A 7,572-nucleotide genomic window follows, 5' to 3' on the forward strand; every position below is an offset into this window, starting at 1 on the left:
AGTTCAGGTGAGAGTCTTGTTGGTCTTAGCCTTGTATGCACTGAAGGTTCTTGGTGGTGTCTCCTGGCTCTTTGGATTTTGGCTTCTAATTAGGACTTTGGATTCTGGTGAAATTTGCTTTCAGATTCGCATTTGCTGTTTGGAGACATTAGGACTAAATTTAGGGTATTTGTAGCTAGGTAGTATTTTCTGTCTCTTTATCTATACTTTTCCACTTTCACTCTTTCCACCTCTGTAAATAAAGCTGCTAAAAGTCATTTTGACTTAAACTGTAATATTTTTAAATTGGCAACCAAATATTACTTTAGAATTCTCATATTTAGCATAAAACCTAAATTTAAATTCTTACACTTCCTTCCCTCAATCTCTCCCTGCCCTCTCATCTCCCTGAGATGGTAAGCATGTGCAATGTAAAACATTTTTCCGGGATATGGAACATTTAGAGTGGTAGAGGAGACTTTAGGACCACAGAACAGGAAAATGTCAGGGTGAGAAGGGGCCTTAGAGACCATAACTCTTCCATTTTATAGATAAAGAGACTGAGGTCCATAGAGCAGTGATTTTCCCATTGTCAAACAAGTGCTCTGTGACAGAGCCTAGATTTGAGTGCAAATCCTATGATTGATAGATAGATGATAGATCAATTGATTGAGAGATAGATATAGATAGCTAGATGGATAGACAGACCGACAGATGAATATATATGTGTTGGTGTGTGTGTGTGTGTGTGTGTGTGTGTGTGTGTGTGTGTGTAAATACATACATACATACATGGATGGTTGGATGAATGGATGGATGGATAGATGGACATATAGACAGATAAGTAGATAGAGAATTTGTTTATTATTTTGGTGGGCAGTGAGGTAGCCTGGTGGATAGGGCACTTTAGATAGAAAGAGATAGAGGGATAGATAGATAGATAGATAGATAGATAGATAGATAGATAGATATAGATATAGATAGATGATAGATGTATTGACAGACAAATAGATGGATTGATGGTTAGACAGACAGATACATAGATAGATACATGGGTGGTTGGTTGGTTGGCTGGCTGGCTGGATAAATAGATGGATAGCTAGATGGATGGATAGACATATAAGTAGAGAATTTGTTTATTATTGGGGGGGGACAGGGAGGTAGCCCAGTGGATAGAGCACTTTAGATAAAAAGGGATAGACAGAGGGACAGATAGATAGATCGATAGATCTATAGAGAGATAGAAATAAACAGATAAATGGATGAATAGACAGATAAGCAGACAGATGATGAGAGAAGGATAGAGATGGATGGATAAATGACTGATAGATAATTTATAGACAAAGACTGATAATAGATGTAGGTAGATAAATATAGGTAATTAGGTAGATTAATAGGTAGACAGGTGGACATAGTACACTGATAGATTAGATAGATGACAGATAGATACACAAACAGACAGAGATGACTAGATAGATAGACAAATAACAGATGTTATTTGTTGTTCTTTGAAGAGGAGCAGTGTCACCACTAGAGATGATATCTTGACTTGTGAGTTGGATTTAAGTGAAGCAGAGCTACATAAAGTCCTCAGCCTCATTCTCTTTTCCATGGTCATCTAAGTCCAGTGGCAGAACAAAAGCCAGGGCAAGGGATGTGGCATATGACCTTGGAGTCTTTGATTTCTGACCAAGCTCTAGGCCTTCACAGCTGTTGAAATGAATTGTTTTCATCTACCCATTCTTTGGGGGAAAGTCTTCAGGTGTTTGAGGCAGACATCCCCCAAATTCACCAACGGTTTTGAAGACTGTCAAGTTACCTTCAACCTGGTTTAGCCTGTCTGCTGACAGTTTTACCAGGGTGTGGCCACTGGGGTGTTGAGGGAGGCATCTTTGGTGTGATGACTTGCTCATCCACCTTTGGTATCCACCTCTCTCACTGTAGGTAAATAGATTATTCACTAAAACATTCACTATGTATCAGTTATAGCACTAAGTGCTGGCTGGGGCACAAAAACAAGCAAAAAAGATAGTCCAACTTGTCCTCCAGAAGTTTATATTCTTTTTCTTTTCTTATTATTTCTTTAAGAGAAAAAAATTCGGGGGTGCTTAATAAATGTTTATTGATGGATTATTCTCCATGACATCAATTAGACATTACATTCTCTAAAAACTGTTTTTTTTTTAATTTTTTTTATTAGAAGCTTACATTCTAATGGAGAAAGGGAACATGTACAAGGGATTTAAAATGCAAGTGAGGAGAAGAGAAGAGTTCATATTTAGGACTCAGCAGCAGGTAAAAAGGTAGAGATGACCAGCCATGAATCCAGAAGACCAATTAGGAAGGCATATTTCCTGTCCCTTGGTAGAGAACTGATAATCTTGGGGGAATAACGATTCAGACAGGCATTTTATGATGCAACTAATACATGATTTTGGTTTGTATAACTCTGTTTACCTGTTGTAAATAAGGGCTTTTATTTTGGTGGGGAAAGAGTTGTGGGAAAGATGATGGTGGTGATAATGAGGCAAAAACAGAAGAAAAGAAAAGTGTCTAGGGAATATTTTAAAAACACAGAGAAGAGCAGACAGAAATTCAAAAGATAACATGGACAAACAGGGAAGTATTGGTACTATTCTGACAAATTTAATATTTACTTTCAAAAAACGAGCTGTACATAATAGAGATTTGATAATAGGATCTTGTTCTTTATATAAAGGAATTTTCTTGTTTATTGGTGTTTGTCAAATTCAAAACAAAAAATAAAGTTTAAAAAATTATTAACAAACTGGGAGACATTGATAACACACTGGATGACAATTCATATCTAAAAAGATCTTGACAGGTTGGGATGTTGGGCTAAATGAGTCTAATTAGATGAAATTTAATAGGGATAAATGTATGACCTTACACTTGAGTAAACAAAACAAACCCTACTTCACAAGTACAAGATGGAATAATCATAGTTATACAGAGTTTTTTTAATATATGCAGTCCTTTTGGACTGCCAACTCAAAATGAGTCAACGATGTGATATGGAAGGTTTTTTTTAAGTTAATAACATTTTGGGGCAGCTAGGTGGCTCAGTGGATAGAAAGCCATGCCTGAAGACAGAAGGGCTTGGGTTCAAATATAGCCTCAGACACTTCCTAGCTATGTGACTCTGAGCAAGACTCTTAATCCCAATTTCTTGCTTTTTGTTTTTCTGCCCTGGAGCTGATACTAAGTATTAACTCAATACATAGTATTGATTCTAAAACAGAATTAGAGGTGATTTTTAAAATGGTTTTTTAAAAAATGGCTTAAGGACCTGGGGATGGCTCACTTGAAATGGTGGAAAAAAGTGTTGGATTTGAAGTCAGGGAGATCTGAGTTCAAATTTAGCCTCATATACTTGCTAGCTGTGTGATCCTGAGCAAGTTACTTACTTCTATCTGCCTCAGTTTTCTCAACCATAAAATGGGGATAATAATAGCACCAGCCTCACAGAGTTGTAAAGATCAAAAGAAATCATCTTTACAAAGTGCCTAGCACCATGCCTGACATAAAGAAGAAACTTAATAAAATGTTTGTTTCTTTCTTTAGTTCCCTACTTCATAAAGAAAAGAAGACTTTGGGAGAATGTGATAACCATCTTCCAATATTTAAAAGGTTACATGAAAGAAGGATCAGACTTGGTCCTTGAGGGCAAAACCAGAAGTCATGGGTAGAGATTGCTATAAGGCAGATTTCACCTCAATGCAAGAAGACCGTCTGAGAAATTGGATCTGTCCCAAAGTGGAATGAGAGATAGTGAGAAAAGCCCATCTTTGATCAGAGACTGGGTAGCCACTTGTCAGGGATGTAATAGGTTCCTTGGGTTGTGTTGCACCAAATGGCCTCAGATCCTACAAAGGCAGCTTCTAGCTCCATGATGTCATAATTGCCCCCTCCAACCCTTATCTTATGACCTAATATGTTTTACATTTATCAGAGTATGATCCTACTTAATCATAAAGATGCTCCATATTGTATGCCTTGTGGGTAGTTTTGTATCTCTCACATCTTGGAGTGTAAGGCCCTCTATAACAGCACCAGCATGGTGCATAATTATTAACTTCTGTAACTGAACCCCTAAGTGAATTACAGAATCTTAGGACTATAAACTATCAGAGCCAGAAGTATTCTTTTTTTAAACTATTAGATATTAAATATTAATTTTATTTTTTAAACCCTTACTTTCTGTCTTAGTTACAACTAAGCTAAGTGAGTTGCTTAGGGTCCAACAGGAAGTGCCTAGGGTCAAATTTGAACCCAGGTGCTCCCTACTCTAGGCCTGGCTCTCTATCCTCTGAGCCACCTAACTGCCCAACCTAGAAGTATTCTTAGGGTACAATCAAACCAATCTGGAAGCCAAGAAGACGCAGGTTCAAATTCTACCTCCAGTGTATGTTGTCTGTGTTTGACCTTCCTCTCAGTGCTCCAGGCAATTCTTTAAGACTATAAGTTGCAACCCCCCCCCATACACACACACACACACACATATATATATATATATATAAAGTTGCAGAGAAGGTGCTGACTTGCTTTGGTAGAAGGAGTTTCCTCACCTGGAAGATGCCTATACTAATGAAATTATTGGTCCAATCTCCATATCCCCATTCCTATTAAGTATGCCAGTGTGCCATATTAGTCTTGGGGGTACGAAGGCAACAATGAAAAAGCTTCTGCCCTCAGGGAGCTTACATTCTATAGAAATCTAGATCAGTCATCTAGTCTAGTCCAGTCTCAGAGGTTCTAGGGAAGGGAAGCTAGGTGTCACAGTGGATAAAGCACTAAGCCTGGAGTTGTGAAGACTCCTCTTCCTGAGATCAAATCTGGCCTCAGACACTTACTAGCTGCATGATTCTGGTCAAGCCACTTTAAACCCTGCTTGCCTCAGTTTCCCCATCTGTAATATGATCTGAAAAAGGAAATGGCAAGCTACTCCACACAACTAAAAACAGCAAAAGAGGGACAGGGCTTGCTGTGGTCCAAGGAGGGCCTAGATTTGAATTATAGCAGAAGTACAATGTGGTGATGGAAGATTAAATGAAGAATCTTGTATTTCTGGCATCAGGAGGAAACTGCAGCAAAATTACTGCTAAAGGACTATTTCTAAACCCTTCCAGCATCACTGACTCAAACCAGAAGGAAACTTAAGGGAGCCAATTAGTCCAGTTCCTTCTGTTCAGGATGTCCTTAGGTATGCAATCTAGAAAGTCAGAGAGGTTTCATGGACAAGCACTTTGCATTTATTTGGGGGAAAATCATATGGATTCAGTAAACAAGTATAAACAAAAACCAGAAGACCAAATGTCAGATTTCCCATGTATACAGTGTTCTTTCACATTAGTTCCAGTTGGCCTCTCTTCCATCCTTCCCCCCTCCCCCCCCAGAGTTGTAACACCATCAAATTTAATCTTTATGAGTCCATGAGGTCTTGGATTATCTATTGATGCCTTCATGATAATGATCTTGATCTTTCTCATACATGCCCCATCCCTGTTCCTGTAGGATTCTGCCTAAGCTACTTCTTCTCCTAGCTCCCCAGTCAGTTTTATTCTTTACCTCCACTTTCCTCACCATATTTAGACTTCTTTTTTTTTTTTAAACCCTTGACTTCTGTGTATTGGCTCATAGGTAGAAGAGTGGTAAGGGTGGGCAATGGGGGTCAAGTGACTTGTCCAGGGTCACACAGCTGGGAAGTGTCTGAGGCCGGATTTGAACCTAGGACCTCCCGTCTCTAGGCTTGACTCTCAATCCACTGAGCTACCCAGCTGCCCTGTCCTCATCATATTTAGACTGCTACATATTGACATGGATCATGCCATGGGACCTACTCCATCCCCTCCTCATTCCCAAACCTTTCACAGGAATTATTGGGAGACCCAAGACCCAAGTGTGAATCTTGATTCTGCTATTTACTAGCTAGGTGGCACCAGGCAATTCACTTTATTTAGTTTCTTCATTTTGTAAAACGAAGGGGTCCAACTGGATGCCTTGTAAGATCCCTTCCAACTCTAGCTCTTAGACTTTATGATGGACAAGTCCATTTAAAATAAGATGAGGGAGGCAACAAAAACTTAAATTAGGTGGGAGTAACAAAGCAGGGAAGCTAAATTTACAGCAAGAGTCAAGCCAAGGGGATATACATCCTAAAGGGGCAGTCAATAATAATATAATACGGAGAAAGACATAGAGGTAGAGACCAACAGAGATAGAGAAGCAGAGAGAGAGGTAGGGGAGAGAGAGAAAGAGAGGGAGAGGGGAGAGAGGAAGAGGGGAAAGAGAGAGGAGAGACAGAGAGAGAGGGGGAGAGAAGAGAGGAAGAAAGACAAAAGATGGAGAGAGGGACAGATGGAGAAAGAGAGGAGATAGAAGAAGAGGAAGAGGGAGAGGAGAATCCTGTCTTTCTATATATAAAGTCTTCCAAAAATTCCCTCTCTCACTTGCCAAATTTGCACAGCACTTTAGTAGCAGAGCCAGGACTAGAGAACCCAGCTCCTGACTCTCAGGGAAGCAGCATGTATTGGAGAGAGCTGACTATGAAATGAGAGGGCCTGGACCTGAATCCTGGTTTTGTTGTTTACCATGTGGATGACCTTGTACAAACCACCTTTCTGGGCCTCAGTTGGCTCATCTATAAAATGAGACTAGATCATCTCTTCTGACTCTTAAGTCTTTGATCTTGTGATACCACTCAGGTCGTCCCTCCTTGATCTGAGGGCTCCCAGGGAACATGCTGGGAGCAAGCAATTCTGCCTTTCTGGGCATGGCTCAGGCAGTGACTCACTGTTTGAGTTCCTGCTTTGAACTTGGGAAAATGAGTTGCTTATTCCTCAGCACCTAGGCAGGCGCCCACACACCTGGAGGCCTCGTGAGGGCTTCCTCTGAGTTCTTGCACATCAGCCAACAACAGGCTTTAGCAGCAAAGGAACCTGGGTCAGTGGTTTCAACACCTAGCTTGGCCACATCCACAGCTTCTGGGCATCAGCACTTCCTTTCTATAAGGAGTGTAGAATTTGGGGCAGTGAGAATTTATGAATGGAAAAAAAGAAAGGGCAAGTTTCCTCAGCATACTCAGTATGGATTTACTGAATGTTAGAGCTGAAAGAGTCCTTGGAAGCATAGAACCTAGAATGGCAGGGAGAGGCCACAGAAGGGTAGACTAGAAAATATCAGAGCTCAGGATGGGGCACCTGAGGATGGAAATGGTAGTGCTAGAATATTAGGCTGGAATCATTTAGACCAGTGATTCCCAAAATGGGCACCACCACTCCCTGGTGGGTGCTGCAGTGATCCAGGAAAGCAGTGATGGCCACAGGTACATTTGGGGGCGGTGAATAACTGTAAGGGGGCGGTGATAGTACGTGACAGGGGGCGCTAAGTAATATTTTTTCTGGAAAGGGGGTGGCAGGCCAAAAACGTTTGGGAACCACTGATTTAGACCGTGACCTTATTTTACACATGGGGAAACCGAGACCCAGAGAAGGCAAAGGACTTGCCCACAGTAACAAAATGAATTGGTGGTGGAGGTGGTAATTGAATCCAGGTGTCCTGATTCCCAGCCCA

The sequence above is a fragment of the Gracilinanus agilis genome, chromosome 2 (genome assembly GCF_016433145.1).
Source record: "Gracilinanus agilis isolate LMUSP501 chromosome 2, AgileGrace, whole genome shotgun sequence".
In the NCBI taxonomy this organism is placed as follows: domain Eukaryota; kingdom Metazoa; phylum Chordata; class Mammalia; order Didelphimorphia; family Didelphidae; genus Gracilinanus; species Gracilinanus agilis.